Below are 24,852 nucleotides of genomic sequence, written 5' to 3' on the forward strand. Positions count from 1 at the left end.
CCACCTGATTACTGATAAGGAGCTTATAGGTATAATACTTGGTTTTTTATTGAGCTCAGCAGTTAGAAGGGGAGGTATGTATTTGTTTTATTGTCTGAGATGCTCTGGTGGTTTAGAGCTAGACACACATTCTCAGAATTTAGGAGCCATCCAGTGAATCTGAATTAATTAGTAGTAGCATCAAACTAAAAAATTAGTTTGTTTGCCATTTAGCAAACAAACAAAAATAGATTTGTTACATAAATAGGAGGACCTCTGTCCTAATGAGGGGAGAACCTCATGTGACCTTGGTTAAGAAAATTCAAGTTGAAATTAGCAATAGACAGTTAGGACCGATTTAGTAGTTTATAGAACTGTTAAATATTAGGATGTTCTTTGTAGCCACTGGATTTTTTTTTTTAAATTTAGCTTTTGCAGGTTCAAAGGTATGCAGGTACACAGATGGTTTAATGAAGAAAAAATATCCGTATGAGAATTGTTGCAAAAATAGTAAACCTACAATTCCCTTTCCCCATTTTGATTTTCCAGAAGCAACCACTCAAAGATCTTTTAGTCTTTTTTTTTTTTTTTCTGGTGATTACTCTTCATATTTCTGAATAATATTGCTTATTTTGCTACGACTACTAGGTTTTTCATCTAGTATTTTATGAAAGTTGAGGTTTTTGTTTTCACACATAAATACTACTTTTAAGATTCTTCCCAAGAAGTTATGTAAACAATGCTCTACATTCCACACTCACATCCACATGACGATGTGAACCGCATTTGTGATTGAACAGTGTGTAGTATCTTATTAACATTTTGCTCTTTCTGCACATCTTTTTATTTTTCCTACATTCTTCCAGATTATGTCAGTATTCTTTGGCCAGATCCGTGTATATTGAACAGTCTGTCAATTTCACCTTGAAAACCAATTTTGACTTCTAACCTGCTTGTCTATCACACTGGGGATTTCCTCTGGCATCTTTGTATGTTGGGTACCTTTTTTCTCGAACCCCATTTCTCTGTTTTTTTCCACCTTTTCTTCATTTTTGGCAGAATTCATCTTCCAGTGGCTTTTAAGAAAAGGTAGCATGGAGGGGGGGGAGAGATTTTTTTGGGAGTTTGCAGATAATGGCCATTCTTCTTTACTGCTTCTTTGATAATGGGGCTGGATATAAAACTCTAGATTGGAAATCACTTTTGCTCAGAATATTGAAGGCTTTATTTTCCTTTGGCATCCAGGATCCATCAGTCTGTTACTATTCTCATTTTTTTTATCCTTTTTTTCCTTGGAAATTTGGAATCAGTGTTCTACAGTTGCAGCAGGATGCATATTGGTGTGAATCTGTTTTAATCTGGAGGACTGTGGGGAATTTAATGGGCCTGTTCAATCTTGGAATTAATGTCCTTTAGTTCTTGGAAGTTTTCTTGAATTATTTAATGATTTTTGTTCCTCTGTTTTGTTGTGTGGATATTAGCCCTCCTGTATTAGTTCTATAATTTCTCTGTTTTCTTTCTTATATTCTTTTCTGTTTCTGTCTTTGCTCTGTCTGTGGGAGATAACCTTAGTCTTATCTTCCATGCTTTCTGTTGGAATTTAATTTCTTTTTAATGTATATGAATTTCCAGTGTCTCATTTTTGGTCCCTAAGTGCCCCCCTTTGAAGAAAATAGCATTGTACTTTTGTTCTTAGACACATTATGTGTTCATAGATGTTAATGATAATTTTTGAGATTTTTTTTCCCTTTGTATATGTACTGTTTCCCCCAAAGATTCATTTTTCTGTTGGTTTTGGCTTCTAGCTTTCCTTGAGTAGCTAGGTAACCTAACTGTCTGTTCATACTTGACAGTGAAACACTCAAGAGCTGAGTGAGTGGAACTTTCTGTGCAAATCTAAAAGCTGTCAACTGTGGGCTTTCCAACAGGATCATTGGGGGTGGCGGGTACAGAACACCAATTTTAGTATCTTGATGTATTTTCTGTTTCCTCTGAGCAATCTGACAGGCATGGGAAGTTGCTTCTCCTGTCCTGCCTTGAGAGTATAAGCCTAGGTGAGAGCATACCGTGAACTGAAAGGGCAGAGAAGAGGTCTCAACCATTAATTTGTGAACCTTTGTTTTCCTAGTTGTAGTAGAGTAGCCTACTCCCTATGATGCTTGATACTCTGCAGTCAACCCACTGACCTTGTGTTTTGCCTCTCCAGACAACAAACTTCTAGGCTTTTGCCAGTTGGCAAAAGGTACTATAGTTACAAAAACTGGAGAAGGGAATCTAGGTATCTAACTGCTTTTATGTGGCTGGTATATGAAGCTGTCCTCACATTTAAAGCTCTGTCCCAATCTCCAATTGCAGAGGTACTGGTACCAAAGATTACTGAGTCTTTGGGCGGGATAGGGGGTTGGTTCTCAATTCCAGTATGGTTGCTTCATGATTTTTTACCACTCCTGGTCTAGAATTCTCCTTTCTCAAGTCAGGTAAGTCAGTGATTATGTGTCCATTGGCTTTTGAGCTCTCTTAATACTGTCTTACAACTCATTCTTGCTGTCCTTATGCGTTTGTGCTCTTTGTCTCTTTTAAAATTATTTACCGTCATTTTAATGGGGTTTAGGGAGGGAGCTGAGGTTAGCATATTTGTTAAGTCTGCTGCCTATTTGATAAGAAATTCTGTAGTGATTAGTTTTTAATATCAAGTATCTCAATCTTTTTTAGACCTCTTCATAGGTGTGGCATTTGAAGGATTAAAGTTTTCTTTTCAAACAAAAGTAGACTCCTTATGGTAGGGCTTTGTTTGCTAGCTGTCATGGTATTTAGAGGCTTATGATATTTTCTGGAGTGGATGTACCTATAAAGTTTGAAGAATATGGAAAATCTGGAAATATGGAAAAATATGGAAAATCTTAGTTGATAAACCCAGTTTATGAAAACTACTCTTAGTTGAAAATTAAAGGTAATACTACATTGGGGGTAAAAGCATAGTTTAACCGTATGTACATTTGTATGAGTGGTCCCTTGTGCATCTGCTCCCCAAGGGCAAGAAATAAGTGGCCTCAAAACTGTGTACATCCCATACATTTTCTTTTCAAAAGTGGTCCATCTTAACTGTTTGAACCCATCTTCACTACATTCAGAATGCCTAAGGCAAACTGTGCCACACTTTCCTAGCAGCACAAAGTATGTATGTTTTTTAACATGCCGAGATTGTTAAGTGAAAGACCAATCCTGTGTTCATATAAAAAGACACTAGAGGGATCCCTGGGTGGCGCAGCGGTTTGGCGCCTGCCTTTGGCCCAGGGCGCGATCCTGGAGACCCGGGATCGAGTCCCACGTCGGGCTCCCGGTGCATGGAGCCTGCTTCTCCCTCTGCCTGTGTCTCTGCCTCTCTCTCTCTCTCTGTAACTATCATAAATAAATAAAAAAAAAAAAAAAAAAAAGACACTAGAAAGTGGAAACTGCCCATTTCATATGAAGACTGAGAGTCTGTCGCCAGCAGTTACATAATGGGAACATACTGTGGCATGGCAGGGTAGGGAGGGAGAACAGACTGTGGACTGGGACACTGGGATTTCATTCCACTGGTGCAGTGGAGGGGCTGTGTGCCTTCAGGCCAACCAGCTCACTTCTTTTTGTCTTAATTGCTTCATTGCAAACTAAATGGATCGATAGGCTTTCCTCTTCCAAAGGTAACATTTCCTAATTGTACAAATGTGCAAAAGAAAATAAAATCATTAACCAGTGTTGTGATAGTAGATTTTCTACACTTTGTTTTTCATTTGATTTCCCATTTTGCTGCACAAAATCTCCAGATAGTAACTTGTAAGATACAAAGAATAAAAGAAATTAGCCCTATTTTTTACAAAGTTGATTTTGATAGATGTCATTCACATCTTACCCTTCCTTAAATGTTTTCCTTCCTTCTTCCTTCCTTCCTTCCTTCCTTCCTTCCTTCCTTCCTTCCTTCCTTCCTTCCTTCCTTCCTTCCTTCCTTCCTTCCTTCCTTCCTTCTTGTTAAATTTGCAGTACTTCATACAACACAGCTTTCCTATTTCTTTGGTTTGGGATTTGGATTTGAATGAACCCCACTATTCTCTCCATATTAAAGGAGGATTCATACCTTCATAGAAATTCTCTTCTTAGTAAATTAGAACAAGTTTAGCAATATTTTTTATAAGGAGGAAGCTTTTAGGACACCTGAGTGCCTCAATTGGGTAAGCAGCTGACTTTTGATTTTGGCACAGGTCATGATCTTAGGGTCCTGGGATCAAGCAAGCCCTGCATTGGACTCCATACTTGGCTTGGAGTCTGCTTAAGATTCTCTCTCCCTTTCCCCTCCCCTCATCATGTGTGCACTCTCTCTCTCTCTCTCTCAAATAAATAAATAAATAAATCTTTTTAAGAAAATGGTTAAAAGAGGGAGCTTTTGAGAGAGAGAGAAGCACATGGCTCTTGGGAGAAGTTTGTTTCACAGACCTATCCCTCTCCTTCCACAGAGCATAGCACATTTAGAGGTTTCTGAAAAAATGTTGTGTACTGATGAGGAGGACATCCTGTAGGATGTTTCTCTTCCTGGTGGTATTACTTTTCCTGACAGATCATGTACTTTTGATTTACCTGTAAGAAATAAAAACTCCTTTTTTGTTTTATTTCTCTCCTTCCCTTCTCCTACCCCTAACCCCCTCTTCTGTGGAAGGCAGGAAGAAGCTGAGTGGCAAGTATATGACATTATGTCTATAGCCTACATTTGTTGTGGAGGCTGCCCCAGACCAGTGTCCCTTCTCTCTCTGGTTTTGTTTTGGCTTTATGTTGAGGTGGATCTCAAGCCTGGAAAGAACACTTTCTTATAAAACAACCCATAAAGTATGACCTGATGCTGTTAAAATTATTTTTTTTGGTCTTGCAGACATAGACCACAGCATTGAATCAGATGTATCAAGAGAACTTTCAGGAACATTTATGTTTTACAGGAAGTCTGAACCCCATAGCTTGGGGTCCTGAAAGCTGGGAATTATCCCATTTTGACTTTTTGAGGCTTCACTGTTTTGGTGAAGAGCATGGGTGAGCATTCAAAGCAAGTGTGTGCTTCACTGGACATGGTTTTGAGGAAACTATTTTGCAAAGGGGTAGGATAGGATACTGTGGGCCGGGGCTGTGTTACACAAAGGAAAGTGTTTTGCTCTGTTTTGTTTTTTTTCTTTTCTCCTATAAGGGTTCCCAGAAGACTTTATATGTGTATGTACTTTGGATGTATCCAGGCAAGGAAAGGAACGTTGACTTGGCCACATCTGGGAACCAGAGTTGGCACATATCAGTAACTGAAGTTTCAGAGATGGAAAGGCATTTTAACTTTCTGCACAATATTATTTTCCTGATTTCTACAAGTCTTATAATGTGGAGGTGGGGGCTGAGTTTGGGATGGACAGAAAGAAAGGGTAAAGCGTGGGGAGCTGGGGACCTTGGTGGCAGTATTACCATGGAAAGAAACAGACACAAACAATCTGTAATAATAACGTAAAAATGTACAAATGTCAGATGCTTGGTCCTATTTGTTGTTAGAAAAGATTAATTTAGTTAAGACATTCATGGTCAGGTAAATTCACTGTGTTGTTTTTTTAAGATGTTATTTATTTTGGAGAGAGAGAGTGAGCATGCCTATGAGCGTCAGGGGGAGGAGCAGAGGGAGAGGGAAAGAATCTCAAGCGGACTCCACATTGAACATAGAGCCCAACATGGGGCTCAGTCTCACAACCCTGAAATCATGACCTGAGCCAAAACCAAGAGATGGGTGCTTAACTGACTGAGCCACCCAGATACTCCTAAATTGGCTGTTCTTATTTATCTCATTGCTTTATCTTTGAGAGTGCTTAAGTATGCCTTAACTAGTGTGCATTAGTTAAGATGAAAAGGCTTCTCAAAATGGCTTTAGAATGGTTTGCTCTTTTCCCAAGTGGGAAAATTGGAGAAATGAACAATGGAAGTAGTTTTGTAGAGCTTCTCATAAACTAAACTGCATTTTAGGCAGATTAAGAATAAACTCTTTTCACCATTCAAAACTAATAGATAAATATAGGTAATAAGTATTTATTATATAGAAATATTTATTTTTATAATATAACAATATATATTATAAAATCAGTATTTATTTTTTCAAATTATCAAAGACAAAATTATCAAAGACAACTGAGGAATGGAGTTTTAGTTGTGTTTAGAATCTATTATTCAGTCTTAAATATATGTTTTAAAAATATGTTTTATTTCTTGCATTAATCACATAAGATTTCTCTTTTTTCTTAGTTAAGTTTTTAAAATAATTAAGAAAATTGTCACTAATAGTCTCCTACGTTGCATTTTTTTAATTGCCTGAAATGAAATTTAATGCCAAAATGATTTCTGAAATGCAGCTGAAATTCCCTTATTATAATAGTATATTGTGGAATATTATAGTCAAATTATGTCCCATAATAAAATTGTATCCAACATAAACTTTATATAAAATAGCTGCTTTTAACACAAGGATTTGTTATGTCTTCCAACATCAGTATTAACGAAGGAGTCGATAAGGAAAGCCCTTGCAGGATGAGAAGAGCCAATTTTAGCACCACTTCATAAAGGATATATGATTTCGGGTTCCACTTTCCATTCCATATGGGTCCTGAATACCCTGTCATTTTTGTACATACTAAAGTTAACGTGAATATACCCTTCTTCCTGCAAGGTCATTATTGACATTTAGAAAATTAAGTCAGGATTGTTTTGGTTACTTTTTTGTAACCAGATGTGAATCTGTTCTTCTAAACTCAGACATTTTTGACTTCTTTATAGAGCATGATTTTGAATAAAACAACTTCAGTTTTTAATAGGTGATAAACTATTTAGAATGTTTAAATGATCTGGATTCTAATTTTGAACTTCCTCATTTCAAAGGAGTTTTAGTTTGTTTTTTGTTTTGTTTTTTTTAATATGATATAAGCCAGTTTTTCAAGGAGGAATAAATAAATGGCATCTGAATCTCACTTGCTCTATTTATTTCAAAAAATTATTTATATAGGATCAACCACAGGGAAATGTGAAATAGGGAGCTATGTTTTCGAATGTTAGCTTGCTTTCTTGATCTGCCATCCATGATTTTATTTTATATTTTTAGGAGACTCACTGGGAGGTCTACACTTTTTCAAACTTTGACCATCAGAAATGCTTTATTTTCTGTTGATTTCCTTAAATTGGAAGCATGTTACTTGGGATCGAGTTTCTTCAGTAGTTGTGAAAGTAGTCATAAATAGCCATTGCAATGCTGGGGAAGCATCCTGCTGATACCTTGATTAATCACGGTGTACTGGATAATTAGATTATTTCTTACCACTTAAAGTTTCAGCTGTTGCTAAGTAAACTATAAGCATTTCATCAATGGATTTGTAATTTGTAGTTGATGGTAATGTATTACTTTATAAACTTAGACTTCCAGAGTCTGATTCATACATACGGATATAGCCTTTTCGGACTCATAAATGAGTCACAACTTTAAAATGGGCCCTTTCAAGTTATAAAAGTCAACAGTTTGAAAGCATTCATCATGCATCTGTGACTTGGAAAGCATCAATGCTCAGTATACTGTTTGCCAAATAAATTGATCATTAAAGTCTTATGGAAAAAAAGCCAATACTTTGTCAAGTTCAGTTTTCTCTTCATTCCTCCATAGATATGATTTGGTGTTCTGTTTTTGTTTTTGTTTTTTGTTTATTTGGTTGGTTTGTTTGTTTGATTTTTTTTTGGATCAATCTCCCAAGAAAACGATGAGAATTAATATTTGTTGACAAGATACTTTGAGATCCTGTTTTGAAAAGTACAGTTTGAAAATACCAGCATTGATTATATTCAAGCTAAAAAACAAAACAAAAAACAAAAAATCCAAACCAACCCAAGAACAAAACACCAAGCAAAAAACATGAAGCCAAAAATAGCTCAGAAATCCAACCTTACAGGTCTTATAGTGAATTCATTATAGTCCTCCCCATCCTGACATTCATGCTGATGTACAGATTTTATAGAATATGGGTCCTGATTGCCTACTAACTTTGGAAAATCCACATAGTACATTTGGGTGTGTGTATGCAATCCTATGCAGCTTTCTCATGCTGGAGCTTCAGAATAACTGTGCCAGATAAAAAGAAAAAATATAAAGTCTAAATCTAGATGCTCTGACATTTCATGCTATTTTATCTTTAAGAAAATTAATATATTTCTTAAACATGTATAAGGCTCAACTGGAGAAAATTCAACTTTTCCCCACTTGCCTGCAGGATTTTGTACATTCCTTTTTCTTTTTAAAATTTATATCCTTTATGTTTAATGTGGTCTATGACAAAATAACATTAAAACAACAAAAGCAATTTGTGACAAGAAAAGTGCCTTTATAAGCAATAAAATGTACAAATTTTGAGCATTTCCAGAGCTTGGACAAATCTGCCTTCTATCATAATGTTAAACTTTTGTAACCTTAGTACATATTAATGGGCTTGCTTCATGTTATGATTATCCATTTAGGAAATGAAGTGGGTTTTAGAATTATATCCCAGAGCTGGTGATGGGGGAGAGAGCACCTCCTGTTGTTCAGGCAGGATAGGATGCTTGGCTGGACTCCCCAGTAAGTACCGGATGAACTGTTTCTCTGGTGCTTGCCAGCCAGGCAGAGCCATACCTAGCCTTCACAAAGGGGAATGGCAATCCTTGAAATCTCCCACCCTACCATATCCAGCCCTGTTTTGTCCCTGATTCAAAAGCCCATGGATTAATAGTCTGATCACTGACAAATTCCTAGGCTAATCAGAAAAGGCCCAATCTTCAGATACTTTAACTTAGTATGGTGGTAGAGTCAAAGCCATTTTGAGAACATGGTCATTATTTAAGAAATGCTTGGTGAATAAGTAAAGGAATTAAAAAAAAAAAACCAACCTCATGCAGAGTTTCACCATATTTTTCGTGAAAATGTAAGAAGAAAAGAGGATTTTTGTCATTCTTCCATTTTTTTAACAACTTTATTGAGATATAACTTCTATACCTATTTTAAGTGTCTATTTCAGTCATTTCCTAGTAAGCGTTGAGAACTATACAACCATCACCTCTGTTGAGTTTTTTAAATTATTTATTCTCCTTTATTTGTTTTTAAGATTTTATTTATTCATGAGAGACACACAGAGGCAGAGACATAGGCAGAGGGAGAAGCAGGCTCCTTGTGGGGAGCCCGACAGGAGCCTCAATCCCAAGACTCCAGGATCATACTCTGAGCCAAAGTCAGACGTTTAACCCACGCAGTGCCCTAACCTCTGTTGAGGTTTAAAAGCTTCATCACCCCCCAAAAGACCCCTTGTTCTCGTTTGCATGAAGTCTCTGCTCCTCTGGTTCCAGGCAAGTACTGTTATATTGTGTGTCTCCATAGACTTGCTTTTCTGAGCATTTTATAGATATGGAATCAGATAATATGTAGTGTTTTCTTTGATCTTGCTTAAAGATTTTGATGTTCATTCCTGTCATTGCATTGAGTTTGCTTTATATTGACAAGTAGTATTTCATTATAAGGATATGCCACACTTTGTCCACTCATTCACCAGTTGATATACTTTTAGAAGGTTTCCTGCTTGGAGGCTGTGATGGCTAGACTCACTGTGAACTTGTGCACAGAAGTCTCTGAAAGACAGGTTTTATTTTTCTTAGGGAGACATCTAGAAGTGGCCCACACCATCTTGCCTTCCTGCCAGAAATCAAGCCTCTGTGAGGGTTCCACTTCTTATCACACAGCTTTGACAACACTGTGGGTCATCTCCACATGCACACATATATTTATTTCTATAATCTTATAACCATTCTAGTGAGTGCAACATAGTACCTTATTGTAGTGATAACTTGCAGTTCTCCAATGACCAGTGATGGCCAACACCATTCATGTGATCATTTGCCATTTGTGTACCTTCTTCAGCAAAACATCTAAAGCGTTTGCCCATTTTTACACTGGGTCATTTGTCTTACTACATTGTAAGAACTTTCTATATTCTGATTACTGGGCCTTTCTCAGATGTATGATTTGCAAATATTTTCTGCAGCTTGTCTTTCCATTTTCATTCATGTGTTTTTTGAATGCTGTGGTTTTCTGAAGCCATGCATATTTGCCTTTCACTAAAGCAGTCTTGCTTTGCCTCTGAAAGCCAAAGGGGGAAAAAAAAAAGAAAAAAAAGAAAGCCAAAGGGATAAAAAGCCAGCTACACACACCCAGGGAGCTATGGTGAACTCTTTGAAAAGGCTACACTCCCTTGTTAAGTTTTTCTGCTTTTGTATGCTTCTCCTTGCTGCCTTTTGCTACCCCAAAGCCTTGTGTTTCTGGTATCTACCATTTGCTAGTTACAGGAAAGTGAGGAAAGAACAAGGCACATTGTTTATTCAACCTGAATTGAAAAATATCTGTCCAGGTCTTGCATCACTGTGATGATGGTAGTCACTGTGAAAACGGAAGTCCAGAGAGCATCTATCACTTTAATCCTTAGGTTCTTGACTTGCTTCTAATGGGGATATTTAAAATTCTTTTATTTTCTTCCCAATTTAGGCAGTAATTTGTTTTAAATGATCTACAGGTATCTTCATGACCAAGGGTAAATGTCTGTGACAGGTGTGACCCCATTTTAGAGATACAGCTAAAGATTGTTAAAAACCAAGCTCCTCCTCCTGCCCCTTTATGTGACCTCACTGAATTCTATGACAGTCTGGTGTCATGTCTTTGGAAGAGTGATGCTCTAGCCATGGGCTGCCTGACCTGATGACCATTGATTGATTTTCTTCATAGTGTGCTTTGTATCAGAGTGACAGGATATCATAGTACAACTCACAGGGAAGTGGCAATTGATATCTGACATTCAGTTTTCCACATTGGCTCAGGAGCCAAGAGATTTTCGAGTAGCCACTCCTAATATCTATTGTTCATCATAGATTTAATATTCTAAAAGCTTTCTGTGTTATGTAAGGAGTGCCATTTTAGCTTAACAGAATTGTACTGAATAGTCTAACAGACGAGGATACAATTTAAAAATAAATTTTTGCAGACTTTGTGATATCTAGTGTCAGGGCTTTAGAACTTCTTATGAAACCTTCATGTAAGAATCATGGTCTGGTCTGTAAATATGAAAGCCACGAAGTAAGGCACAAAGTATTCAGATCAAGCTGGATTGGAAGAAAATACCTTTTGGCAGTGATCAGAGTGAAAAGTTAAATTTAATAACTTTCCTGACTTAGGTAAAAGGTTCCTAATATTTCATGTGATTGGGCATTTTAGTGATCATAAGCTCTCTGTTTTTAACAAAACCAAAGCTGGGTTAGGTATTTATGGAGAATCATCCTGAATCTCCACTTATTATTATTTGGAGGTAATTTTATGCTTTTGTCCCAGAAAGCATCACAAAACAAAACATCCAATACAGAAAGATCAGCTTTGGTCAGTAATTTTAATCTGGCTTAGTGATGGCCAGCCCTTAGAAATCTGGCTTACTGGGTGTATTTTCTGAAAAGGAACGAGTATTCTTAGATTTAGTACTGTTATTTTTCTCGTTTGCCTACTGGGCTTTCTAGTGGATGGTAAGGCATTTTTGCCTTGGTTCTTTTTTTTTTTTTTTTTTTGTAAAAATTTTATTTATTTATTCATGAGAGATAGAGGTGCAGACACAGGCTCCTCGAGGGGAGCCTGATGTGGGACTTGATCTCAGGACCCAGGATCACTCCCTAAGCCAAAGGCAGATGCTCAACCACTAAGCCACCCAGGCAGTCCTGCTTTGGTTCTTTCGGTTCTAAGAAGCTCAGGATGTCCCTGTGAATTGAGAGTCTGTCAGGTTTTGTATTCCTGTTTAAAGATTCTTCGTTTTTTATGGACTGATAGCTTTTCTTCCTCTTCTCATCTACCGTTCACCTACTGTGTCCCCTGGAATCCTGTCATTGGCACATATAGTGATGGGGCAGGTGTTCTGGATAGGTATGCAGTTGTATGGTAGATAGGATGCAGGTGCCATGATAGGCAGGTTGGTGTGGTCTTGAAGAAGAACAGGAAGACTATTGACGTCCTGGGTCACTAGCATAACATGCTCCAAACTTTCATCTGATCCTGGCTAGGTGAGGGGATGAATTTTCTCCAGTGTCAAAGTATTGAATGCCTAGGGTATTCTCCACGCTGTACCAATGAGGATACAAAGCCCTGCTTGAATCAAACTGCAAGGATAAAGACCATGTCTAGTAACATCTTGATCCCAGCGGGCCCAGAAACCTTTAATGCATGGGTCTTGTAACATCTTACGAGTCTTCTAGTTCTATCAGATCAAGAGCAGTGACAATTACTATCACTCCATGAGGACTTGCGAGGTGAGTGTTTCTGCACAGATGTGTGCCCATCAGAACAATAGAGGGCTGACTACTAATGCTTCATGAGTGACTTCATGTCATGAGTTTAACTCTCCAAGAGACGTAAAGAATACTTCCCATGGGAATAATGTATCTTAAATGGGGAAAAAATTCTAATGTCTTGATTTTAGTATCTTCTAGAAACTGGTTCATTTGAAAGCAATTAGAGTTTTACTATTTAGTAAGTTAACAAAGCTTAATGAGCAACTCTGTGTTAATTTAAAATTTCTTTGAAGCTGGGGCAAAAATAGCACTTGCTGAATTTTTTTTCTTTTAGTCAACATTGGTATGTAACATTACATAAGTTTGAGATATGCAACATTATAATTAGACAACTGTGCATTACACAGTGATCACCACCAAAAGTCTAGTTACCATTTGTCACTGTACAGTTGACCCCCTTCACTCATATCACCCACTCCACAATCCCCTTCCCCTCTGGTAACTGCCGATCTGTTCTGTGTTTGAGTTTGTTTTTGTATTTTTTGTTGTTGTTGTTGTTGTTGTTAGCTCATTTGTTTTTTCAAGATTCCACATATTAGTGAAGTCGTATGGTATTTGTCTTTCTCCATTACCTAGCATAATACCTTCAAGGCTCATCCATGTGGTTGCACATGGCAAGATTTCATTCCTGTTTATGGCTGAGTAAAATTCCATTGCATATGTATATACCACACCTTCTTTATCCATTCATCTGTTGATGAATACTTAGGTTGTTTTCATATTTTGACTATTGTAAATAATGCTGCAGTGAATATAAAAGTGCATATATCTTTTCAAATTAGTGTTTTCATGCTCTTCGAATAAAGACCCTAAAGCTGCATCATATGGGAGATCCATTCTTTATTTTTTAAGGAATTTCCGTATTGTTTTCCAGAATGACTACACCAATTTACATTCCTCCCAACAGTGCATTGGGGTTCCCTTCTCTCCACATGCTCTCTGACATTTATTTCTTATATTTTTGGTAGTCATTCTAATGATGGGAAATGACATCTTTGTGATATCATTGTGCTTTTTGATTTGCATTCCTCTAATGATTAAGGAAGTTGAACACCTTTTTATGTGTTTGTTGGCCATCTGTATGTCTTCTTTGGAAAATATGTCTATTCACATCTCTGCCCACTTTTTTTTTAAGATTTTATTTATTTACTCATGAGAGACACAGAGAGGCAGAGACACAGGCAGAAGGAGAAGCAGGCTCCATGCAGGGAGCTTGACGTGGGACTCGATCCTGGGTCTCCAGGATCACACCATGGGCTGAAGGCAGCGCTAAACCACTGAGCCACCTGGGCTGCCCTCTGCCCACTTTTTAATCAGGGTTTTTTTTTTTTAAGTTATTGAGTTGTATGAGTTCTTTATATATTTTAGATGTTAACATTTTCTTGGATATATGATTTATAAGTATCTTCTCCCATACAGTAGGTTGTCTTTTCATCTTGATGACGTTTTTCCTCAATGTACTGAAGGTTTTTAGTTTGATGCAGTCCCATTTGTTTATTATTGCTTTTGTCTTCCTTGCTTTTGGAGTCAGATCCACAAACATATCACTAAGATACATGTCAAGCAGCTTACTGCTTTTGTTTTCTAGGAATTTAATGTTATCAGGTCTTACATTTAAGTCTTTAATCTTTTTTGAGTTCATTTTTGTGTATGGTATAAGGTGGTGATCCATTTCATTTCTTTGCATGCAGTTGTCCAGTTTTCCCAGTACCATTTGTTAAACATACTATCGTTTCCCTATTGTATGTTCTTGGCCCTTTGTCATAAATTAATTGTCCATATATGTGCAGGTTTATTTCTGTGCTCTCAATTTTGTTTCATTGATCTTAGTGTCTGTTTTTATGCCCAAAACTTACTGTTTTAATATAACTATAGTGTAGTTTGACATCAGGAAGCCTGATACCTCCAGCTTTGTTCTTCTTTCTCAAGATTGATTTGGCTACTTGGGAATTTTTGTGGTTCCATACACATTTTATAATAATTTGTTTCAGTTCTCTGAAAAATGCCATTGGAATTTTAGTGGGGATTGCATTGACTCTGTGGATTGCTTTGAGCTGGATAGACATTTTAATGATATTGATTCTTCCAGTTCATAGCATGGTATGTCTTTCCATTTATTTGTGTCTTGACTTTCTTTCATCAGTTTTTTAAAGTTGTCAGTGTACAAGCCTTTCATCCCTGTGCTTAAATTTATTCCTCAGTATTTTATTCTTTTTTATGTGATTATAATTGGGATTGCTTTCTTAATTTCTTTTTCTGACAGCTTATTGTTAGTATACAGAAATGCCACAGATTTTTGTTTATTGATTTTATGTCCTGCTACTTTACTGAATTCATTTATTAGTTCTAACATTTTTTCTGATGGAGACTTCAGGGTTTCTGTCTGTGGTCTGCAAATAGTGGCAGTTTTACTTCTCCCTTTCCAATTTCATGCCTTTTATTTCTTTTTCTTGCCTTAGTGCTGTGGCTACTTGCTTAATTTTTGAAGACTGCAGGCACATTGGTCTTGGAAATCTGAAATCTTCATAATATGCTAAACTGACAGGCAGAAGACCTCGCAGAAATGTAACAGGCATGATACGGCACTGCTTGAAACCCTTTTCAGTGTTCAGTATTTTTATTTACTCTGTTGGAGCACATAGACTCCTGACAGAATTTTTCAGTCTTTTATCTTGTGTTTTGCTTTGTGGGCTTTCAGCATCTGTGTGTTATAGTCACTAACCAGGATTTGCAAAGGGAGGACAGAGGGAACCCCATCCTGAAGTGACATTAGTGATAGAGCAGTGCAGAGAAAAATGCAGATGACATGAGCACACCTAAGGTAGCATTCCATCTTTTCCTTCTCAAAACCTACTATTCTAAAATTACTGTTGTTGTCTCCTTGTCACTTAACTCAGTCCATTGAGTCCCACAGTGTATTTAGTGCCATGGGTACTTCCTGAAAGTCTCATTAATAGTAATATGTAACCTAACATTGCTCTTGCTGGAAATGCACACAGCAAGTGCTGCTGAACATGGTCTGAAGAACTTCAGAGAATCCCAAAGACAGCCTTCTGAAAAAGAGCATCATGAGCTTCATCAGGTTTAATTCCTCATACAGTCATATCTCAAGTAAGATATCCCTACAGCAGTGCAGGGGTTTCCAAGTGGGTTATTTGAAAGATAACATTAGAGTTTATTTCATGGCCCTTCATCCAGTTTTACTTAAATTCTAATTTTACTGTGAGGTTCAGGCGATGAATTTCTATTTGTCATAGCTTAAATGAGGAGGGTTTTTTTTATCAGCCGTTATAATATATTTAATGACTAAATATTAAAGTACTGGGGTGACCAAGGAAGAAACATTGACATTGGCTCAAGTGATAGGCATGAGTGTCATATGGATGTTAACATAACATGTGACCTAAGCTATATGGAGTAGCTCTATCTAGAACCCAATAGAACTCATTTTTCATATATGTTAAATAAGGACTACCTCCTCTATCCACCTAAAGCTAATGCAGCAAGATATGGAAGAAGGGCCCTGACCTATTGGAGGACTCTTGGTTCTGACTTCACTGACTTGGGTAACATCAGTAGGAACACTAAGTCACTAAGAAATCTAATCTGGAAGTGGTAGAGGAGCAGATCTTAGGATGGATTTAGAACCAAAGCTTTCAAAAGTCATTGAACATTGGCAGAACGACTTTCCTTTGACCAGGAAAATAATCTAAAGTCTTCTTTGCAGTGTTGTTCTCCACAACATGTACGCTGAGCTGTGGGTAAAGCAGTGACTCCATGCTGCTTAGTCTTGGCACTTTCAAGGTGAAACAGCCTTTATGTCTGTTATGTAATGAAATAGCATCATAAAATACCACAATTGTCTTGGTCCTATGGTCTCTGCTTCTGAATTCAGTATGGTTCCTATCAAATTAGTTTATGTTGCTTAACATGGGAGGAATTGACCAGCAAGACATTAAAATAATTCCCATTTGATTTTCTTAGATGCATCTTTACTGTCCTTTCATGAGGTTTGCTTGCTATGTCTTGTAAGCATTGCTGCCATTTCCATCAACATAATGCTTATCCTTCAGAAGAGTGGAAAGGAGGAAGCTGTAATTTAGCAAAGGTACCAGACATCTGGAACAATGTCATGATTGTGGCAACATTTTATATTAAGAAATTGCTCACACAACATTTTTTATAGATGATCCAAAAACTTCAGTGGCATTGTTGCCTGGTAAGAATTTCATATGATCGTCACATCACCACCCCTCCTCCTCCCTTCCTCACTCCATTTGATCCTTCATAGTGCCTGTAGATTCATCTCCTTTCAGCTGAGGCTGCTCTGGCCTCAGAGGACTGTTGTTTCATTGCAGTTTTCAAGCAACGTAGAAATAATATTCCCCTTTCCTTCCCCAACGTTTTGGATGGATACATTTTTCATATTTAAGACAGGTGGGATGTGACTTAAAATTGCATCACATGTCTTTCCCAAAACAAGTTCATTTTTTGAATGCTGAAGACTTCTGTACCTTTCCAGTACAGCCTTAAGTTGTCTTAACCACCTTCCAATCTGTTTTGCACATAGCCCTGGATGTTCTTGATTTAAGCATATATTATATTTCCTTTTTATAGATTGTTGGAAAGGAGGAGATCCTGAGTTATGGTTACTAGTGAACCAACATACTTAGGTGAAACATTAAAAAAGAAGAGAAAGAAAGCCGACATGTGGGTTAAGCTTTGTTAACATAGATTAAGTTTTAAAAGAAAGTATCTGTAATTTGCCCACTTTTATTCAAATTTAAGTGAATTTTCCTGGTATGTTCTGCCTGGAAGCACTGCCTTAGAATCACCGTTAGGTTTCCCAGTTTCTCCTTATTGGTATTTGCTCAATGGTTTTCTATTAAAACCATTGTGCTCATCGGTCTTTTCTAAAATGACCACTAGGCACAAAGGGAAAATATGACTCCATCAGAGAGAGAGCTTGAGCCACTCTGGGTGGCATCTCCATGTTAGGGAGTTGGCTGAGAATGACTTAGGCTTCCAAAAAAACTGAGAAAAAGCCTGTGTATGTGCAGATCTCTTCAGGACTAGAAATGGCTGGGCATTCAAAAAGGTGTATACCCTCATATAGTATATATACTATATATTAAATTATGCATAAAGTTATGTTTGTATGCTATGTATTATGTATAATACATATATATATTATGTGTGTGTATATAGGTATGCATATACACATACATATATCTACACACACATATCTATTAAAAATTTGAGCACTCCCTTGTGAATATCCTTTGAAGTCAGGGTGAGATCATTCATCATGGCCACTATGGTGATGAGGTCAAGCTCCTGAGTCTGACGTGTTTAAACCTTTAACTGACTTTGGGCTCAGCCTTAAACTGTTGTCTCAGAGCAGACCATCATCCAGGGCTCCTAGGTTACTGGTACAAATCTGACTGTAAGTGTTCAGAAAAGCAAGTTCTACCAAGGTCACTTGGCATGTCAACAAGCAAATGATCAGCACTTTTATAATCATTAGTGTCCATAGTTTTATGAGCCTCAGGGCTGGTCATTATTGATTGGCCAGATACTATCTTAGGAGGTGAAAGTCATAAATCATCTACTGTGGCAAGTAAAGTTAAAACAGAGAAGTATACAAGTCCCTGGGACCCAGTTGGCAAAACACTGGTGTTCAATAAGTTTATTAATTGTCAGTTGAGAGTCCCCTGAAGCAAAGCAACAGGGTACATAGCCCCATTTTCGTGGAGCACTGTGTAATGGATTCATGCCTGACTCCTGCAGTGGAGGGCTGGTGGCTTTGATTCTCTGTACATAGCACCAGGCATAAAACCTGGAGCAAAGCCAGCAATCAGTCAATAATTGTCAGATGAGAGAATGAGTGGTTAATTCTGGATGTTTTGCTAATTCTTAAGGTCCTTTCCCTAAGTCCTCAGATCTAATTAGATTGGAACACAGCTCCCCGCCCACACGTTCCCTCCTCCTTCCTCCCCTCCACACACACAAAGGAAAAACAAAACAAAACCCTGAATCCTATGAGCTTAATTAAGGAGACTAATAAAAATCTCACCTCTTCAGGGGACTTAAGAAGTGTGTTATAAGTTGTTTTTGAGTTAGAGTTGTCCATATGTATATTAAGAGCCATTTCTGAAGGTATTCATTTTATCAAAAGAACAAAAAAAGCTACAAATGGGTTCTGGATCAGGCAACAAGACGAGATAGAAAATTTTTACCCATTATGTCATTTACAAATATATATGTTGGCATTCCTATTTGGTTGTGGGGAGCATAAATATAAAAATGGCATAGTCTCTGCCCTCTAAGAATTTACAATATACAGTTGATCTGTGAATAACATAGTTTGAACTGTACTGGTTCACTTTTATGTGGATATTTTTGATAAATACAGTATACTACTATAAATGTATTTTCTCTTATGATTTTCTTAATAACACATTTTTTGCCTAGTTTATGTAAGAATATAGTATATAATACATATAATATATAAAATATGTGTTCATTGACTCTTACCAGTAAGTTTCCATCAGTAGTAAGCTATTAACAGTTAAGTTTTGGGGGACCCAAAAGTCATAGGTAGGTGAGGGGGGTCAGTGCCCCTAAGCACTGAGTTGTTCAAGAGTCAGCTGTTGTAGGGTAAATTTGGAAACAAACTCTATTATGAGAGAAAATAAAGTAAGTACCACAGCTGAGGGACAAGCTCACAGATGATTCAATCATAATGTTGAGACTTAGTGGAAGACTTCCTAGAGAAGAAAACATTTGATTTGGGGCTTAAAATAAATAGAATTTCAGAAGGGCCCAAAGTGAAGTAGACTAGTACTGCAGGAACAGCATAGTAAGTAAGGGGTATAGTAAGTAAGGGTACTTTTCTCTTACTTAAGAGAAAGTACAGGGCATGGTCAGGGGGGCAGAAAGCAGCTATGTCCACAGTAAAGACTTTATGAAGAGCTGTGGTGGAGATCACCTAATTTGGGGCTGATGTCCAAGAGGCCAAGGGGTCTGGATGTTCACCTGTAGGCCTGCTCCCAAATGCCTTCTTCATGACATTCACATCATCTGCATTATTTTATTAGAATGCATATTAAATTGATATTTAGTTTTTTAAAATACTTTTACTGGAGAAGGAACTTATAAACCTATATTACTTGCTTTCAATAAATCCAGCCAACCCAACACCATTACTAAATTCTGATTTGACGCTGTTCCTTCAGGTATGCTCTGAGCTGTACCTGTAGGCTTGTCACAAAGGGATATTAGCAAGTGTCGAAGGCTGGATCTTGACCTACTAGCCCTAAATGGATGCTTTTTCTTAGACTTCTCAGAAGGACCCAAAGAGAATTGAAATGAAAATAAATGACTTACTGAGATATATGGTATTTTTTTAATCCAGAGTCTCTGTGCTAGCAACATGCATCTCAGATACCTCTGGAAACCTTAGCCTGGACCACTGCTTACATCCACCAGTTTGGAAATTCTCCAACAGACACTGGAAAGGTTTTAGGATATCTGAGTAATGCAAACGCTGGCTGCACTTGGGAAGGAGAACCCCGGCAGCTCTGTTGTAATGGGAGCTGGGAAGAGGAAAACCAGGAGAGAGGCTAGAGGGGAGGGCCAGACTAAGGGATGGATATGTTAACCTTAAAAATGGAACTGCCAGTGGTTTCACCAGCGCAGATGGGTTTGTCTGAGAATTGCAGAGAATTACGATCTGGGATAAGTAAGCTACTGCAAAAGGGTAGGCGAATCTATGGAACTGAGGGAGAATCTCTCTTTTACAGAGCAAAGGGGGAGTAATGGGGGGGAGTTTGAAGTAGGGTGGCTTCTCATTGGCTGAGCTGTGACAGCCTCTCATTGGCTGGGCTGTTGCTAGGGGAAAAGGAAAAACCTTTATTTTTCCCACTGGTGGTAAAGCAGTAGGAGCTGCAATTGAACAAGAGTGTAGGGTGTGAGAGCTCCCCCTCCTGGCCATCTGCCTCCATTCTCAGATTTCCTTTTATTAATTTTTTACAGATCCTTCCGTGGGCCAGGTACCGAGGGAGTGATATATGGGCATCTGAGAGGAATCTGAAACTCTAACTTGTGTGAATGTTACAGGGACCTACAGATATGCTGAACCCAGGAAGAAAGAGTTGAAGAGGGGGCAGTGAAGGGATTTGTTCTGAAGATGCTCAAAAGATATTGAAAGAAGAAAATAAGGTCATTAAGACAAGCTCAGGTACCACCTTCATCTAAAGAGATGGGAAGAGGCGGAGATAGGGTAAGACCCAAAGAAAGGGAACATTTTTTTAACGTTTTATTTTTAAAAGATTTTTTATTTTTAAGTAATCTCTCCACCCAACATGGGGCTCAAACTCACACCCCAAGATCAAGAGTCAAATGCTCCACCTACTTAGCCAGCCGGGCATTCCCCAAAGAAAGGGAAATTAAGTGAATCCTCAATATATCACCTTTGTTCTGAGGGGCTTAGTGGTTGAGCATCTGTCCTATGAAGTAGGACATAAAGCTATGTATGGAGAATAAGTTTGGTGAATAAATGGCAATAAATTCAATAAATGGAAGATATTAGTCTGTTCTACCCAAGGTTTTGGTATGAATAAGGAGCTTGACTATTATGATTTTTAGTATTTTGAACTTTGCAAAAATCTCAAGATATTGCAACCTCAGGTATTCATAACTATTAGGAAGATTCAGGTAGGAGTTAATACACTCTTGTTCTTGCACATCTCAAGGGTTCCACATTCCTTTTTAAAAAAGATTTTATTTATTTATTCATAAAAGACACAGAGGCAGAGCCATAGTAGAGGGAGAAGCAGGCTCCCTCTGGGGATCCAGATGCGGGACTCGATCCTAGGACACCGATATCATGACCTGAGCTGAAGGCAGATGCTCAACCACTGAGCCACCCAAGTGCCCCAGGTTCCACATTTCCTAATTCTACATGACCTACACCAACAGTCCTAAAATGCACACATCTTTGTGTCCAAGTCACAGGATTTTGGAAGATGAGAGGGATTTTCAAGGTTATCTTGTCCAACTATTAATTTAATTCTTAAATCCTGTCAACTATACAAAGTGTCATTCGAGCCATACTTGGAACCTCAGAGGATGCCCTTACCAACTCCTGAAAAAGCCTATTCTGTCCTTGTCCTTCTTGTCCAGTTTCTTCTATTTTTAAATATGCTAAAATTCTTTCAGAGCATCATAAAAATTATAGTGTCTTTCCTGGCTGGGGTATTATGCTGAGTGAAGTAAGTCAGTCGGAGAAGGATAAACCTGAGTTTCTTGGGGAGACTTTCTTCCTCCCCTGTACTAGCCCTCACTAGACTAAGAAATGAGAATCATCTGGCAGCTTGGTTAGTAGCACCAGAGTTTACTTGACACAAAAATGGAGTCGCTTCTGTGTGATGATGCCTGGAGTAGTTCAATTAACTATTTACATTTGAATACAAATTTTTAAAAAGATTTTATTTATTTATTCATGAGAGACACAGAGAGAGGCAGAGACATAGGCAAGGGGAGAAGCAGGTTCCCCTCAGGGAACCCGATGTGGGACTCAGTCCCAGGAACCTGGGATCATGACCTGAGCCAAAGGCAGATAGATGCTCAACCACCGAGCCACCCAGGTACCCTTGAATACAGATTTTAAGTTGCAATTATGTCTCTTTCTCTTTGGAGCTTCTCATGTGTTTTCATCTCGAATCTACCCAACCTGAGCACCTCTCCTCACCATCACCTGGGACTATACTATGATGGCTGTTTGTGTCAGACCGTAGACCACAGGCTCTCTAAGACAGAGTCATTTCTCTCTCCTGTATTGCTTCATGTATCCACCTGTCAACCACATAGAGACTCTGCACCATGCGAGGCTGTCTCAGGTCCTAGCTCAGAACAATGACAGGTGCCATTGTGCGGACTCCTCTGTAGATGAGTCAGCGTGCCTAGCCCAGGGCTGGGCACATGTAACTGTTCCATAAATAGGTGACAAACCAGGGGAATGTGCTAGAGAGAGTGCTGGAGTTTGCTACACCATCTTGCTGCTGGTGGGACGGGTGAGACACGACGCTACAGCCCTAGCTCAGATCTCAGACCTCAGAGGGTTGAAGGGTTTGACAGGCATTCAAAGCCAGACAAAACCGTGTGCTTATACCCAGCCCCCCAGCGACATCAGACAGGGATCAGGAGGTGTGGAGAAGGCAGGGTGAAAGCAGCAAATGCTGATCGCCTTGCTCCCTCCTGCATCTCCCAGAGACCCAGCAGCCCTTCTAGTGTGTGCTTTGGATCCGCCTGAGGAGCACACAATTTCTGCCAGAGGTGGCCTTGACTCGTAAGCACAGCTGATGGTACAAGAGGAAAAACTAGTGGTAAAGCATTTCTTTTCAAAAATGTTTGAGGGGATGGCTGATCTAGGGGCACCTATGTGAATATACCCCCAGGGATGTTGTGGGAATGTGGGGAAAATTGGTACTTACTTGGGTTCTGCTAGGTGACCTGTCACAGTCCAGGAGCACTTGTCAATGTCTTTCTGCCTCTACTGCTTCCACCTCATGGGCAGCTCAGAGAAACAAACTCCAGAGCTCGATTGTATTTTTTTTTCTCCTGATAGCATCTGCTTCAACCCTGTCCTTGGGGTGGGGGTGGGGGGGGTCACCTTCCTGCTGGGTGCTACCTCCACTTTTCATTGTCCTAGTAAGTGATCAATTCTGCCTCTTGGCTGCTCAGGGCATCATTTTGCTTTATTTCACATGGGAAGGAGAAAGAGTTGCAATGCTTTGAGAATGAGTCTTCGGTCTACTCATTTAGCCTCTGCAGAAATGAGCAAATAGTGTTTCTTCCTAAAAATAGCTGGAAGACAAAGATCTTCATATTCTCCTTAGTCAAGAAGAACCAACCCTTGACTTTGGTTTGCAGGGAAAAGAAGAGAGGGTAATGTTCCCTTTGGTTAATGCCCATGAGATGATTGTATCTGACTCTATATGAGCTGTAGTCTTTTTTAGGTTTTGTGATTCCATAACTTCTCTGAAAAGTTCAGAAATGAGGAGGAACAGAAAAATGAATAAAGCTTGTTCCATAGACACTTCTAAATATCAAGCAGCCTTTTTTTTTTGCATTAAATTAGCAACGTAAAGGAGTTTTTTTTTAAGTAAGCTTGAATTATGTTGTCGAGTTAGAGCACCATTGAATATTATACTTTTGCCTTTCCTTTACAAGAGTTTCACAAGTTAGAAAGGATGTGAATATTTCTGTAATAATTTTACTGAGGACACCTGAGGGGCTTAGTGGTTGAGCATCTGCCCTTTGGCTCAGGTCATGATCTCAGAGTCCTGGGATGAGTCCCACATCGAGCCTGCTTCTCCCTCTGCCTATGTCTGCCTCTTTTTATGTGTCCCTCATGAATAAATAAATAAAATCTTAAGAAAAAAAGAATTTTACAGAGACATCCTGCCTGCAATATCTAAATATGCCTGTATCTCCGTGGACTGACTCTTTCCTGAAAATTTAGGTAAAAAGAAAATACACATTGAAAATGGATCTGATTTATTCATTTGTAAAATACTGGAGTTGGACTAATAAGTTCAGTGAGATCTTGGGCTTTGCTCTCTGTGATGAGGTGGAGGCTATTGGTAGATGCTCTAGAGATCTATCTTTAGTAATGTGACTCAAGTTTCGCTGATCTGGTTATACTGTGGAGCCCAGTCTAGCAGTGTGGAGTGGAGTGCTACATTATGGTAAAGAATAACAGGTCTCACCCTCTCAGAGAGGCTTGGTATACTTAGTTAAACCACTAAGATATCAGCTCCATGAGAGAATGATCTGGGCAATGCCTGGTGCCTAATAATGAGCATTAGCTCTCTACTGAACTACTCTGGAAAATAGACAACCTTATCTAATATATTGTCAATAAGGGAGATATCACTTGGAGGGGGCAAACATGGGTTCTTGGTGGGAAGAGGGGTGAACAAATTTGACTCTATGTTTAACCTTTAAATATACATTAAGGACACATCAGATCTATAGTATCCAATGATATTAAAATATCATGGGGGTGGTTAAATTTTAAAAAGGCTCCTTAGGGGGGATGGTAAGTTAAAAAAGGTTGGGAAATGCAGATTTTTCTCAAGTTAGAGCTGGAAAGTCTGAGAAAGTTGAGGTAGCCTGTGTTTGGTTACCTGACAGGTAAGCAGCATGGCAGCAGCATGGCTGGCCCTTGCACCCACCACAACTGACCTTAGGAGATGACTGTACTTTGCAAACTTGCTAGCTGGTTTACAGGGATCGGCCGTGCAGGCGTTAGGGACTTTGGACTATACGTTCATAAAATTTAGCGAAAGGGTGATGGAGGGGCACTAGGGAAGCAGGGGAGGGCAAACTCCAAATGTTCCTGAACAGACCAATGAATTTTACAGATGAGTGCCCTGTAAC

General features: G+C 38.6%; 1 protein-coding gene across 1 annotated transcript in view; it reads left to right on the plus strand.

Annotated features, from left to right (window-relative positions):
• The window catches only part of KCNN2 (potassium calcium-activated channel subfamily N member 2), a 143,508-nt gene that overhangs the window by 42,114 nt on the left and 76,542 nt on the right, over positions 1-24,852 (plus strand). The window lies entirely within an intron of this gene.

Source organism: Canis lupus, chromosome 10, assembly GCF_048164855.1.
Source record: "Canis lupus baileyi chromosome 10, mCanLup2.hap1, whole genome shotgun sequence".
NCBI lineage: Eukaryota > Metazoa > Chordata > Mammalia > Carnivora > Canidae > Canis > Canis lupus.